The sequence below is a fragment of the Ictidomys tridecemlineatus genome, chromosome 7 (genome assembly GCF_052094955.1).
Source record: "Ictidomys tridecemlineatus isolate mIctTri1 chromosome 7, mIctTri1.hap1, whole genome shotgun sequence".
NCBI classification, from domain to species: domain Eukaryota; kingdom Metazoa; phylum Chordata; class Mammalia; order Rodentia; family Sciuridae; genus Ictidomys; species Ictidomys tridecemlineatus.
In genome coordinates this window covers 14,596,888-14,613,050 of record NC_135483.1, presented here as the reverse complement: position 1 = coordinate 14,613,050, position 16,163 = coordinate 14,596,888, and the positions used below count along the sequence as shown (strand labels likewise).

General features: G+C 39.2%; 1 non-coding gene across 1 annotated transcript; it reads left to right on the top strand.

The window, feature by feature from the left end:
• The first annotated feature begins 1,546 nt into the window (after positions 1 to 1,546).
• On the top strand, positions 1,547 to 1,653 carry LOC120883781 (U6 spliceosomal RNA). The gene has a single exon (XR_005725980.1). It is a non-coding gene; the product is annotated as a U6 spliceosomal RNA (small nuclear RNA).
• The last annotated feature ends 14,510 nt before the right edge of the window (positions 1,654 to 16,163 follow it).

Genomic DNA, 16,163 nt, shown 5'->3' with positions numbered 1-16,163 from the left:
GTCACTTTTCATGCTTCAGTTACTGTTGAACAAATATGTAGATTTTATTTATTTATTATTTGGTGCTGAGGATCAAACCCAGAGGAGTTTTACCACTGAGCTAAATCTCTGGCTCTTTTTATTTTTTTGTTTTGAGACAGGGTCTTGCTAACGTGGCTTAAGGCCTCACTAATTTTGCTGAGGCTGGCCTTGAACTTGTGATCCTCCTGTCTCAGACTTCTAAATCACTGGGATTATAGGAGTGTTCCACTGTGCCTAGCTCTTCTAATTAAATTATTTCATTTAAGTTTCCTAAAAATCCCATGACATAATTAGTATTAGTATTTTGTAGATGATGAAACTGTGCTCACAGAATAATTGCAGTGTTAGAGAATCCAAAAAAATTGATAGTCATTAGATTCCACACAACTTGAAAAGGGTCAATGTTAAGGTCTGTAAACAAGTCAAAATAACACCTGGTATTTTGCCAGGGGAATGTTAGAGTTCATAAACAAGTCTGGATGGTGCCTGGCAAAATGCCAGAGGGAGTGATTTGAGAAGTAACAAAAGAGAGCCATTAAGTGTGGAGATTCCTTATTGGTTGACTGATGTATCCTGTTTATGCTAATTAAGATAAGCTGTGCAAAATGTATAAATACCTTTGTTGTCCTACAATAAACGGCTCCTACTCCTGCTGTATCAACGTACACAGTTATTCGTCACCCCTCCCCCAGGTTATTTTGCTGCAGCCGGCCTGCGGCAGGTCAAGGTAGATGAGTTGATATAGATTTCCTGGAGAGGTGTGCAGTGAGGGTTTATCTCGGGCTCTTATTAGGGCTTTTGTTAGGGCTGTGTTGAGAGGGATTTTGAGGCTTCCTGGACTGGGTGGCGTGGAGTACCCTGGTCATGCACTATGCCTGTCTTGGGCTCTGGAGAAGTGGAGGTGGTATGTAAGGCACATATTTGCCATCCTGATGTACTGTTCTTACTTTACAGCACACATTAGTCAATGAGAAGTTAATATAGCTACAATTCATAGGGTCAGCTGTTGACAAAGCTGGCTTTTTTTTCTTAGTACAAGGCAACTATGCTATGTAAAATACCAACCAACCAACAAATAAGAAGCAAAATATAAACAAAAAGAAAAAAAATGTTTGTTGATATTTCAGGCATATATGGTAAAAGTATTAGAAGAGTCTTCCTAAGTGCCACAAAATCATGACATAGGTTTCATACTTGAGTATATATCAGCTTCTCTGGAAGGCTTTTAAACAGAGGTTGTTGAGACCTACCCACAGGATTTCTGGTTCAGTAGATCTGGGATGGAGCCTGGGCATTTGTAAGTTCCCAAATGAGGCTGATTCTCTGTTTTGTGTCTACCTTTTCAGGGCTGCCACCCATAGAGGTCTGCCTATTAGTACATTTTTTTTAAACCATTGATCTGATTCCTCTTACAATGAATTATTCAAATGTGCTCTAAAAAATAAATCTGGAAGACTCAGTCTGCCAGCCCCCTGGGATGTGTTAATAAGATGTTCTGAAAATTGTATCAAGATTTATTTAATTAGTGTTCATTTTGGCAGCACATCTACTAACATTGGAACTTCACAGGGAAGATTAGCATGGTCCCTGTGCAAGAATGACATAGAAATTTTCGAAGCCTTCTCTGCCTTTTGGAACACTTGCGTGTTGTTGGTGTGAATGTAAGATGGTGTACTGTTATGGCAAACAGCACGGAATTTCCTCAAAAATATTAAAAATTGAATTGTCAAACCATCCAGCAATCCCACTTTGGGTGAATGTACAAAATAATTCAAAACAGGATCTTGAAAAGATATTTTGTGTATTATTCACAATAGCCAAGATGTGGAAGCAACTTGAATGTCCATTGCCAGATGAATGGATAAAGAAATGGGGTATTTACATACAGTGTACTATTATTTAACTCAACAAAAAGAAGGAAATATCTTCTCATGCTGCAACACGGATAAAACTTAAGTAAAATAATCCAAATACTGTGTGATTCCCTTTAGATGAGGCGGTCAAACTCAAAGAAACAGAAACCAGAATGGTGGTTTCTGGGGGCGGGGCATGGAGGGAGAAATGGCAGCTGGAATTCAATGGTTCTAGAGTTTCAGTTTTAGAAAATGCATAAGTTCCAGAAACCTGTTATAAAACAATGTGAATACACTGAATTGTGTACTTAAAAATGATGAGGGTGGTAAGTTCTATTTTGCCACAATTAAAGTAACATTTTTAATATTTTCCCTGGATAGCACATCAGTTCTTAGAGGGAGAGATGCCCAGAGAGGGTGGAGAACCGCCATCTTGGTGGCCACTCTAGAGGGAGCTGGGACTTATCCTGACTCCAATGTCCCACTTGGGTAGCTTTTCCCAGTCAATAAAGTACTTGTTCTGGAACCAACCCAGAGATTCTAATCTGGTCTGTGATGTGACCTGGTCAGGAAGGATTTTTAAAAGTGGCCCAGAAGGTGGCCAGAGCAGTAAAGCATGGCGGGATTGTTGATTTGCAACTTGTGAGAATCACTGTGAGCACCTTGTCAAATCGTCTGTGCCCAAGAGTACATTATTTTCCTCACTGCCCTGATAATTCTCATTACTGCCATCTCCTCTTTCCCTACTAATTTGAGAAATATAGCATTAGATGACCTCTAAGGCCATTTTCAGGTAGAATATGTCATGAAGCTTATTTTTAGGAAGCTGAGTTCATCACCAACGGGGGTTTGCATGTGACCAGGATTCCTAATGAGATTGGTGAGACAGTCTTAGTTCAGGCTGCATGTGTAGACATAGCTCAACTATCCTTTAAACCCTCAGTTCAAATATAGCATTTGGGACCTTTTTCATATACTTGTTTTCTACCCGTGTGACTCTTTGAGAAGTGCTCAGATACAGTTCCCATTTTTTAAATCAAGTTATTGTTTTTAACTATAGAGTTTTTGGAGTTTCTAATCCATTCTGGTTATTAACCCATTGCCATCTGTATAGATTGTGAATATTTTCTCCCATTCCATAGGTTGTCTCTTTACTCTCTGGGTTGTTTCCTTTTCTCTACACAAATGAAAATGTGTTCTACAATATTTATTCTGGATCTGATTAGTGTTTCTTTAGTCCCCCTCATCAAAGTTCTGTTTCATTTATCTTTTTCTAACCTGGTTTCAGCCCCACCTTCTCTTTATTTTTTAAGGTCACTTATTTTTTTTCTAAAATTTTTTATTAGTTGCTCAAAACATTATAAAGAGTCATACAGACAGAAAACAAGGATATGAAAAAGTTGTCAACATCACTAATCATCAGCAAAATCCAATCAGAAATGACAATGAGATATCAACTCATTCCAGTGAGAACAGTGGTTATCAAATAAACAACAACAAAAAGGAAGAATGAATTAGGATGTGAAAAAAAAAAAGGAAAACTTGTACAACTGCTTTCTGGTAATGTAAGTTAGTTGCAGTCATTTTGGAAAAAAACGGATATTTCTCAAAAAATTGTCATAGAACTACCATGTGTTTAGGAAAACTCACTATTGGGTATGTAGCTAATGGAAATGAAATCAATATATTGAAGAGACTTCTGTACTCCCGTGTTCATTTCAACACTATTGACAATTGCCAAAATGTGAAAACTTCCAAAGTCGCCATCAACAGAGGAACCAATAAAGAAAATGTGGTTTATATACACATAATGAAATACTGTCATTCAGATAAAAGAATGAAATCCTGTAATTTATGAAAATGTGTGGAACTAGAGATTATGTTAGCTAAATAAAGTAATCACAGAAAAAAAACATAGCATTTGGACTTAAAATCAAACCCTTGACCTATAACAAAGTTCCCCTATTTTGTTTATACATTAAGTTTGATAATTTGTGAACAATTTATAGGATGATTTGAAGGACAAAGGGACAAAATTCCATTATGAGTTAATATTTGTGTGGTGGGATTAGACCTTGCCTAGAATAACTTTTCTTAATTTCCTAAATATTATTGGTGTTGAATGGCACACGGACAATCCTGAGGAATCATAGCCACAGACTGAGGGTGTGTTCAGTATAAGAGTGCCAAGTGACAACACTACCCCTTATTCAGTCATTGAAATTCAGTTTAGATACTTATGAGCTCAGAAATTTGGCAGCACTGAAGATAGGGGACTTGCCAACTTAATGCTGTTTAATATTAATTAAACTTAATATAACTCAGTATTTGTTTTTCAGATATTCCCAGGAAGAAGACCAGAGAAGAAAAACTCTGCATTCATATTAATTATATGTATAGTTAAGTTACATAATCAAAAATTTATTCATAGTTATACATTCAGATGATGAAATATGTATTATCATATATTCTATATTTATGATTATTTCTAAAATAACTAAATGAGATAATGGATATTGTTATGCTTCAGATATGAGGTGTCCCCCAAAAGCTCCTGTGTTAATGCAGGAATATTCAGAGTGCTATAACCTAATCAGTCCATCCTATTTTGAATGGTTGGATGGGGTTACAACTCTAAGAGGGTGGGGCATGGCTGGAGGGGTTGGATTCCTGGGAGTATGCCCTTGAAAGTGTCACCTGCCCTTGGCCCGCTATCCCTTTGTATCTGTGCTTCATGGCTACCATAAGGTGAGCAGCTTTTCCTGCTGTGTTCTTCTGCCATGATGTTCAGCCTCACCTTAGGCCTAGAGGATGAAGTTGGCTGACCATTGACTGAAGTTGCTTAATGATCTCAAAACAAACTTTTCCCTTTCTAAATTGGTCTTCTCAGGTATTTTGGTCATAGCAATGAAAATCTGACTGTTAGAGTCTGTAAACAAGTCTGGATGGCGCCTGGCAAAATGCCAGAGGGAGTGGTTTGTTGTAATGGCCAATGTTTTGGCCATTTTTGACGAGATATGATGCTAAGGTCTGCACCTGTATCCAGTAGCCCATTAAATTTATGTCCTTGAATATTTAGTTTTGGGCGAGAATCTAAATTTAAAGACAGCATAGCCCGATCTACACCTGTGGAGCCTAATCCCCTGGAACCTCTTTCTAAACTACTACTGGAAAATTTATCATGTAGGCTGGGTATTATTAATAACTGTGCTATTCTATCTCCTGGTGAAATTACTGATATACCCTTTGGAGAACTAGCTATAATTTTTATTTCACCTTCATAATCAGGATCAATTACCCCGGGACTTATCATAAGTCCTTTTAGAGTAGAAGAACTGCGTCCTAACAATAAGCCTACTGTTTCTTGGGGAAGAGGTCTTTTTACTCCTGTGGGAATGATTTGAACTCCCATCTCTGGAGTTAGTACAGTTAGTACTGCTCTGGCGGAGGCACAGATGTCCAACCCTGCGCTCCCTCTGGTTCGTCTGATGAGAGATCTGATGGATAATGTGTCCTGGGCACTACCCTGATGCTGTTGCTGGGTTCCTCCATGGTGTTTCTGGGTTCCTCCAGTACCCCGTATATTTGTGGTCATGGGCCCCGGAGCATTGGGCCCCCCTGTCCGTTTTTTGGCAATGGAGCCCAATGCCTTTCTCCATGATATCATGGGTAAACACCTGGTCCTTGTCCATTTTTTGATAATGGAGTACCCTCTGTGGTGGTTTGAGAATGGCATTCATTAGCCCAATGTCTCCCTCTACAGCATCGTGGGCAAATATCAAGTATTCTACTCCTTTGATACATAGTTTTGTTAAACCCTCCTCCTATGGGGCAATTCCTTTTAAAATGTCCTGTTTGTTCACAATTATAGCATGTTTTTGGCCTGGCATCTAAAGCCTATTGTACTGCTGCCAAGACTTGCCCTTGTTCATTAATGTCTCTACATAATTTAATATATGTGTTTAAATCTTCATGTCTCCATGGTCTAATGACCTCTCTGCAGTAACGATTTGCTTGGTCATAAGCCAGTTGTTTTATAAATGGCATTGCTTGTTCTGTATCCCCCAAAATTCTGGAAGCCATTTGAATAAGCCTATCTACAAATTCAGCGTAAGGTTCATTAGTTCCTTGTATTACCTTAGATAATTGTCCTTGTAAATCTCCATGCCCCTGTAGAGTTTTCCATGCCCTAACTGCATCTACAGCAATTTGTGCGTATACGCCAGGATCATATTCAGTTTGTTGCCGTTGACCCTCATAAGGTCCTTTTCTGACAACATATCTAGATTTCTTTGAGGGTAACCAGCTGCTGCATTTCGCCTAGCTGTCTCCGTGCAAAATTCCTCATTGGCAACCTTCCATAACAAATATTGTCCTCCATTTAGCACAGATTTACACATAGTAGCCCAATCTGCTGGAGTCATGTCCAAGTTGGTAATGGATTCGACCAAGCTTACAGTGAAGGGTGCTTGAGGACCATAGGTTGTTATAGCCTCCTTTAACTGCTTCACTGTTTTGAAATCTGAAGTATGGTGAATTTGCTGCCCTCCTGCCTGCTCAAGTACAGGGCATGCTAATCTTTGAGGTCCTGTCTCAGGATCCCATCTATCAACTACGGGGGTTGAGGGCCACTCAGCTATCTCCATAGGTGGAGCTGTTGGTTGAATTATGCCCTCTGGTGATAGAACGGTGTTAGTAGCAGCCTCCTGTTGTAGCTTTTTCCCTAATAGCTGTTTCTCCTCTAAGCTTTCTTTCTTTAAAATTTCTTCCTCTGTCTGACTAGCTCGAGAGACCTTCTCTTTTGCTTGATCTAAAATGTCTTTCTCCATGGTCTAAACCTCTAACAATTTACTTAACAGTCTTTCAGTTTGTTTTTCACTAATTTCTAATCTGTTATAAAGATAACACAACCCAATAAGATAACACAAAACAAAACCAAAACAGAATGAAACAAAAGTGGAACAAAAAATCGTTGTATCAGTTTTCCTGTTTTCTTGACATGTGCATTTGGGGTCTATTTATTTTTTTTCTTTTTTTTCCTTTAATTTTTATTGTTGGTTGTTCAAAACATTACATAGTTCTTGACATATCATATTTCACACTTTGATTCAAGTGGGTTATGAACTCTCATTTTTACCCCGTATACAGATTGCAGCATCACATCAGTTACACATCCACTGTTTTACATATTGCCATACTAGTGTCTGTTGTATTCTGCTGCCTTTCCTATCCTCTACTATACCCCATCCCCTCCCCTCCCATCTTCTCTCTCTACTCCATCTACTGTAATTCATTTCTCCACCTTGTTTTTTCCCCTTTCCCCTCACTTCCTCTTGTATGTAATTTTGTATAATCATGAGGGTCTCCTTCCATTTCCATGCAATTTCCCTTCTCTTTCCTTTTCCCTCCCACCTCTCACCCCTGTTTAATGTTAATCTTCTTCTCATGCTCTTCCTCCCAGCTCTGTTCTTAGTTTCTCTCCTTATATCAAAGAAAACATTTGGCATTTTTTTTTTAGGGATTGGCTAGCTTCACTTAGCATAATCTGTTCTAATGCCATCCATTTCCCTGCAAATTCTATGATTTTGTCATTTTTTAATGCAGAGTAGTACTCCATTGTGTATAAATGCCACATTTTTTTTATCCATTCGTCTATTGAAGGGCATCTAGGTTGGTTCCACAGTCTTGTTATTGTGAATTGTGCTGCTATGAACATTGATGTAGCAGTGTCCCTGTAGCATGCTCTTTTTAGGTCTTTAGGGAATAGACCAAGAAGGGGAATAGCTGGGTCAAATGGTGGTTCCATTCCCAGCTTTCCAAGAAATCTCCATACTACTTTCCAAATTGGCTGCACCAATTTGCAGTTGGGGGGTCTATTTCTATCTCTTCCTCAGGGGCGAACAACTTCAAACCTTGAGCCAACCATTTTTCCCAGTCTGCCTGAGAAAGTTCTAGGGATAGGCAGCTTGAAACAAAAACAAAACAAATCAAAACAAGAACACATTGTTTTTTAAAATGGTCACCCATTCTCTCGCCTTCCCTTAGGGGCGAGCAATTTCACTTACCCCCAAGCTTTAGATGTTCCCCACACGGGCCGCCAATTGCCGCAGTCTAGCTGGGCACAAATCAAGAGCCACTGAAGTAGGAACAAACTTTATTTTTGAACTGCAAGAAAACACTTCACCCACACTCCTGGAGAATTCTCCCGAACACCATGCGGCTCGTCCAGGAAAAAATCCCCAGCCTGAAATATCTCTCCCGGAAATCCCTCCTCCTCAACTTCCCAACCAATGGGAACTCTCGGGGAATCCCCGGGAATCCCCACGAGAACTCCAAAGTAGCGTGAGAACTTAAAAGTAGCAGCCGAGGCAGATAGTAATGCCTTTCCTGTCAATCAATACTGTTGGCAAGATGCCAGGGGCCATGCAGACTCGGCCATGGCTCTCAGTACTGACTAATGTAGAAATACCAATCCAGTAATTTCTATGAAATTAGTTACCTGGGAAAATTCACATGAGAATGTAGTGATGTAGGTATTACTTATATATGAACACAAATGCTCAGTGTGCTGTGAAGAAAGTTAAAAAGTGCTACATGCCATGCAGAATAGCCATTCAGGAGTGGGAACAAGTAAGTTGCCCAAATTTTTCAAGAAGACATCATGGAGCTGAGTATACAACTGTGTTTTGTGCATGTCTAAGGAAAACCAGTCCCAGTGGGAAACAGTTACTGAGGTGACACTGTTTTGGAATGGTACCCCCAAATACTGAAAGGGAGCAAATGAGGATAATAATCTTGGTAAATATCTACTGCATCCCAAATTTCATGCTCTGAAATTCTTTACAGACATCAATTCCATTAGATACAAAATGGGGTAAACATGTACTTCACAAGCCAGGATTATCAATAAACTAACTCAGTGTGGAGTTTTGAAAGTATGCAGATTCTCAAGACTCAGTGCATGATTTATGCATAGCATAAGACCTAAGAAGGAACATGTATCAAATTTATGCAAGATAAATTATTGCTTCTAACCAAGACAGAATAACAAAGATTAGTTAACTCTTCTGCAGAAATTAGACAACACATACAACACAATGTTTTTGAAAACATTTGAACATAAGATAATGAAAGACAATAATCCTTGAGAGAAAGGAAACAAATGAAGTGAGCCCTACACTTTCTCCAGCTTACTGCCTTGAATGAGTCCAAGTAGGTGGCTGTTAGGTAGGACCCAGGTTGAGGCTGAAGAAAGGGTCTTGGGAACCTGGGGAAGCCAAGGAGCTAACATGTACAGGGTAAAGTGCTGAGGAAGAGATAGTCATAGAGACTCTGGAATAACTCCAGAGATTCATTTCTAATTTTCAGTTGAGTACCTTTCAGCTTATGCATGTGAGAGAAATGCACAAGGGAAGGAGAAAATGCAGTATCAACTTTTGATAAAAACCCTCAGCAAGCTAGGAGATAAGGGAAACCTCACTCAAACTGATAAAAGGCATGCAGAAAGTGATAGCTCACATTATGCTTTAATGGTGAAAGAATTATTTCCCCTTAATCAAGACCAAAATAGCAACCCCTGTGCTGTTGTCATTTCTATTCAATTTTGTCCTGGTCCTGGCTTGTCCACTTAGGCAAGAAAAATAAATTTAAAAGTACCTGCAGTTTTGAAAGGCCTAATTTCTGAGTGAAATAGTCAATGGATTCACAATAAAGCTCTGAGAACTAAAAATTGAATCTATCACAGTCGCAGGATACAAGATTAATATACAAAGCTCCATTGTGTTTATATGGGCAACGAATATTTGAAAATCGAAATAAATATTATTCATAATAGCATAAAACATGTACTACTTAGGAATACATCTAATAAGTGATCAGAAAGACCCACATATTGAAAACTACAAAATATTGCTGAGAGAAATTACCAAAGGCATCAATAAAAGGAAGAAGATGGCCTTGTCTATGGATTGGAAGATGCAATGTTGTTAAAATGTCAATCACAACCAAGATTATCTAATTATTCATCACCATCCCAATCAAAATTCCAGTAGGCTTTTGTATTTTTTGGTGGAAATTGACAAGTTGATTCTAAAATTCTTATGGAAATGCAAAGGATCTAGAATTTCCAAAATCTCTTTGGAAATTAATAAACCCATAAGGCTGACATCCCCAGACAGATAGACTTGGCTAGCTCTAAATTATCTACTGAGGCAGGAAATTAGGAATAATTAGAAATTATACTGTTATTGCTTTCCTAGTTAGTGACTAGTTTGATGGGTTCTATAATAGCCTGGACATACTCGAGTCATGGTTTAGTTTTCAGATCATGTACTGGAAGAAAGGAAAGGTAAGGATGGAGTCCTAGAATAGGGGTCCAACAACTTGAGAGGAAGCCCAGAATTTTAAATGTACACAAATAGAAATCAGCACTTACCTGCTTTTCCTATTTATTGGAAGGATTACTATGTACAAATGTGATTTAAAAGGAAAAAAATACCATGCAGCTCTGGAGTTATTAGCAGGTACACACACAGCTTTCATAATGTATGTTTGGAGTTGGATAACTTTTCCCATTCAGGAGAAAAAGTGCCCAAAGAGAGAGTTGGTCACACTTGCAGGAGGGTGAAAGCTTGGTGTTGGACCCCAGAGCCTGACCTTTGGATTATTAAATTAGGGGAGCAAACGGAAAAGAAGGAAGTGCAGTCCAGGTGAATAGCAATTAATGCTATTAGACAAGATTAGTTCAGCCCGTCTTACTATCTTTGTATATCTTGTGTATTAGTGGTGAGTGGTGAGGATTTAAATGAGGGGGAAAAAGCAACAGACCATGAAGTAATAAAGTATAGCACTTAAATTAGGATTTATATAAAGTTAATCACAAATACACATGGTTTTCAAGCAACACCTCCCCCTCAAAACAGTATGTATTTTTATCTTCTAGAATTTAGGATAGTAAAACCATTCCTTTCAGTGGGGAATAATTGAAGCCAGAAATTTGTTCTATTTCCCATATTGCCATGGTTACCTGGAAGCTCAGAACCAATTATGAAACAGTCCTAACAATTCTAAAGTCTGGATTAGATTTATATTTGATTTATTTTTTCCTTTGGTGTTCTTTGTTTCTTTCATTAACTTTCTTGTAAACTGCTTCTTCATTTTTGAGAAGATGGAAGAAGAAAATGAATGAATGAATGAATAAATGAATGAATGAATAATGTGCACCTGTATGTGTCTATATATATAATTATTGATACGTGATATAGGTGTATGGGAAATCCTAGCTACATAGTTATTCACATAAACTACTGAGACAGATTGAGTACAAACTCCATGTGAAAACTATCCTCGCTATTTTATAATTACCCAGCTTCTCTGGGTGCATGTAAGTCTATCTTGCATGTCTGTGTCTACCCCGATTCCACTGAATCTCATTCTTTAGAAACTTTGAGTTGAAAGAAAATCCATCCATTTTTGGCCAAGGAGGACGAGGCGTTAGCTAATTAAATTCCTCGTAGGCGTCTTTCCTGATGCAGTAATACTAAATCCAGGGATGAGTTGTCTTGGCAACTGCTTTGGCGACTGTTACCAGCCTGCTTTTTCAGGCTTGTGAATAAAGATGTTTGAGACTATAAATCACCAGCTGAGGGCCCTCAGTGTTTGTTTCCCCCTGCTTTTCCAAAGAAGCTGGACACTAATTGATAATACAGTGTACTGCACTTTCATTTATGTTTGAATAATAAAGCAACATTCCCAGCTCAGCCTTTGGACGATTACATATATTATTCATGCTTTCAAAATGTAATAAAGATACATACTTAATATCAGTTTTCCAATTAAAGTTTATGACCAAGCTCAGTGATGGTTATAGGTTTTGGCAGAGGTTTTTAATTTTCTTCAAATGCTTTCTTGAGATTTACAAAACAGCTTTGAGCATAAACATGCCTAGCTTGGGGCAAGTGGAGGGCAGAAGCAGGGGGCATGCACAGGAAGAGGGCTTACACAGGCAGAAATCATTCGAGGAATGAATCTAGCAAAAGAACTGAAAATGGTCCTTTAAAAAAGTAATTTCCTTTAAATGAAAAAGAAAACCCTCTTAGGATTCAATGCACTGGAGAAATTGACAAGTGAGTCAATTTGTTAGCTATCAATTTTGTGGCTAGCTAATGTGCACTGACACCCTATCTTAGCAGTAAAATAATATGTGCCGATAAAATAAAACCATTTTTACTGGCTGATAAAGTAATCCTCACTTAGAGAAGCTTCACATTGACTTCATAGAAACCTGGGGTAGTACACAGTTATGCAGGACTGAAAGGTGCTTAAGATACTTTGATCTGAGTGTTTCACTTTATAGAGGAAGACACCGAGATTCGGAGACATCTGGCTTTCCTCTGCCTGCTGTTAATTATGATCAGGCGATGGGTTTGCCAACATTGCCAAACCAATACAGAGGGTCCTTTCCTGGGGCCTCCCTTACACATACTTCTGGCTAAAACAACCTTTTCACAATGTTTTTTTTCTCCTTTATAGAGATAATGTGACTTGATTTAAAAAATCTGGGCTTCTTATTTGTCTACATTTATGCTCAAGCTTTGGTTAGTTGTATTTTTTTATTGGTGCTTTTTAAAAAATATATATTGTTTTAGTTGTAGATGGACGCCTTTATTTTGTTTATTTATTTTTATGTGGTGCTGAGGGTCAAACCCAGTGCAAGGCAAGCGCTCTACTGCTAAGCCCCAGCCCCAGCCCTAGTTGTATTTTTAAAAAAGCTCTCTTTGGTAATCTTGATTCCCACATGGTCAGATAGTGGGTACTTATCTATAAACTAAATGAAGGGTTTCTATAACTTGGAACTTAGGAAGATGGCAAAGGTTTGAAAAATGTCATAGAGAGGTTCAACAGCAGACTTGATCAAGCCTAAGACAGAATCCATGTGCTTGAAGCCAAGATATTTGAAATTACCCAGAGGAGCTAAAATTAAAAAAAAAAAAAAACCCACAAAAACACGAAGAAGAGAGGAGAAAGCCTACAGGGATCATGGGACATTATTGATCAAGCCAATCAAGGTGACAGAAGAATTCTTGCGTGAGATGTGGTCTTCTCACTCTGCCAGGAGAACCTCAGAATGTAACACAAGTATAATCAGGAGCTCTGACGACATGGACATGGACATGTTCCTATTTGAGTGGGTCAGGAAGTGGCCTCTGGCATGTCCAATCTGAATCTTTTCCCCCTGGGATCCACATAGGCTGGCTGCCAACAAAGCATCTCCTTCTTTGTTCTTTATGTAACCAAGCCAAGAAAGGCCAGGAGGTTCTAGAGCTCCCCATCTAGAACAACACGCTCATTTCAAAGCTTATTACTTCTGAAGCCTGACATGCGGTTCTCCTCTCCGCGTCTCACACAGGCAGTGCTGTCCAACACAAACTTGATGGAAATGTTTCATGTTCATTCTGACCAGTATGGTTGACCCTGGCCTCATGGGATTATTGAATGTTTGAAACATGGCTAGTGGGGTGGAGGAGTTGAGTTTTTCGTTTTACTTAAATTTAAATAGCCGCTTGTCTGTGGAGCTTCCCATATTGTACAGCACAAGTCTGCAGTTTGGGTGAACAGACACGGGCCCCGGCTTCTCCATCTCCCTTCCCACACGCTCTTCCTGTTCTAACTTCTCAACTCTTTATTTCTATTGCATGTTTTCCTCTCTACAAGATAAAGTAACACAGGACAAATAGCACTTCTGTCATTTTTCTTTTAAGGAAACATCCATGTTTGTTAATGGAATCCTTTTGGGGACAGGCTTAAATTAGAAAAAAGAATTAGAAATTCCAGGCTCTCTAGAATCCTGGTAGAGAAAATTCTCCGTGGCTAAGGAGGTCTGGGGTTCTCCTCTGCCCCTCAAACCCCATCTTATAGGCAAGTACCTGCTTTGCCAGTTCAGAACCCAAGGCCTGGGTGAGCACCTCCCAGGGTTCTGACATTGGCATTTCTTGCTCTGCTGTCACAACATCCTACCCCATTTAAGTTCTCTGACATAGATTTTAATGCCAATACCTTTTAGTACCTTAAATCTTGAGTTTTGACTCCATTCTCAAAACAGGTAATGATTTCATTTTTGACGTTTTGTTTATCTATTTCTATCCCTCATCCCCATATTAAGTAAACAAACACCACATATAAATAAATAAAACACAAGATTCATTGACAACTAAAAAAATTTTTTAAATAAATATAAAAAACAGTATCACAAAGTCCAATTTTTCATAAAGAATTTCTATCATCTAATCCTCATTATGAAGATTTTTTTTAAAAAAATTGCTTGCAAGTATACACAAGTATACATGTACACATGTACTTTGTTTTCCATATGTACATATGAAAGTTCAGTCCTGAAATTTGGCTTTTTCCATGTTTTTCTTTTGGATAATAAGGAATTTCCTTTTCTGAAAATACTGGTTTTAAAAAGTCGGTTCTCGATTAGTTTATCCAGTAGCATGCCATGAGACTTTAAAACAATTAACTCCAGGTGCCTCGGTTTCTCCACCTGGGAAATGGGAATGGGGGTTGAGTTACTGTTATACATTGTTCTCAAAGAAGTAAAGATTTATCAATGGTAGACATCCTTAGCAGTATTCTGTCCTTGAGCCCATTGTCCCCTCCTGGCTTCTGTCACTTGTTATTCAAAGGGTAAGTATGACCTGCATTCTCCTCTCCATGGAGCATCCAGAGCCCTCTCTTCCTTAACAAATATTCATTTTCCAGAAATATTAAAATATAGATGACTGGGGCATGTAATTTGAGAGATAAGCCTTTTTTAAGGCAGCTGTTATAACTGATCACTGCTTAGTGACCACCAGGTGGCAGCCTCTCAGAGCCTTCAGCCTGGCAGAAACATGGAGTGCCACCTTGGTGGCCATCTGGTCTTCAGGCTCGGTTATGTGGACACAACAGAGGCAAGTTTCTGCCAATGTGATAGCCACTGGAGGTCCGTCAGCCATCAGTCTACCAAATCACTTCTTGACGGTGTTTTCCAAAAGGCAGTAACAACATCAGTCTTCCACCTGAGAGCCACACCTTCCATATGCTTTACTGAAGAATGTAAAACCTAATTGGTTAGGGGATACAAAAACAGGGGGCAAGAGACTCTCCCTTATATTTTCATATTATTCAAAGTCATTGGTTCTCAACCTTGAAAGCATATTAGAATATCCTGAGAAACTTTTAAATGACTCTCTGGGGCAGTGTCCCGAGATTAATTTTTAAAAAGCGCTCCAGGGTGATTCCACTGAGTGTGCAGACTTGAGACCCGTCTTTCAGGTCCTCTCGATTTATTCATTCACTTGCTCACCATTTATTGCATACTCCCTCATGTCAGCTTTGAGCAAGGCAATGGCAATGATGTGAAATGAGATTCTACAATTGCCCCCAAAGACCTTGCAAGTTAGTAATCCAATTCAATGGAAGTCAACTCTGCAAACATTCATCAAGCTCCTCGCACATGACAGGTCCTATGGCAGATACTGAGGAGGCAGAGACGAGAGTGATTCCTGCTGTCTGGCATTTATATTCTAGTGGGTGGCGCGTACAACTGATTATCACACGAGGCAGAATGCGTGCGGTGATGCTCTTCAGATCTTACCTTTCTGGAACTTTTTACAGTAACACAGAGCATTCTCACCAACCTAGATAACTTGAAGTTCACCCAGTGATTCCTGAGACGGATGCACAGCTGGCTGCCATTCTCTGAAGTTCAGGGCACAGACTAACACGATTTGACAGCAAGAAGCAAAGTCAGTTCTCAAATCCAAGTCTCTGGACTCCGTGCTTGGTGCTCACTGCTTCATTCCACGCTAGGTGCGGGGCTCAGGAAAGGACGGCTACTTCTGACTGCAGAAGTAAAGGTATTTGTCCAGGGGCACATTTACGCATTGTCCTGGGAATTTTATTTCCTGAGGAGTGAGGAGAGGACCATGTCTTCCATATACCTCCAAGGATGCTTTCTTCACCCGTTCCAAGGCCTCCTTGGCTCGGCTCCTGTTTTCATGTACATATCCATTTTAAAAATACAACCTTCTGCTTTCCCCAAAAATGATGATCGCCAGAATTGCCCTGGATGTCTATTGTCTTGAGGAGAAAAATTGAAAATATTTAGTTCCATCAGCAGATCTGCTTCTTGTCAGCTTCTGTCAGTCACAGGGAGGTTTAATTAGGGGACAGAAAATTAGTCCAAATGTGTAGAAGGAAGCCAGACAAGACTCGTTTTCACAGAGATCTCGGTTCTGTCAGCTA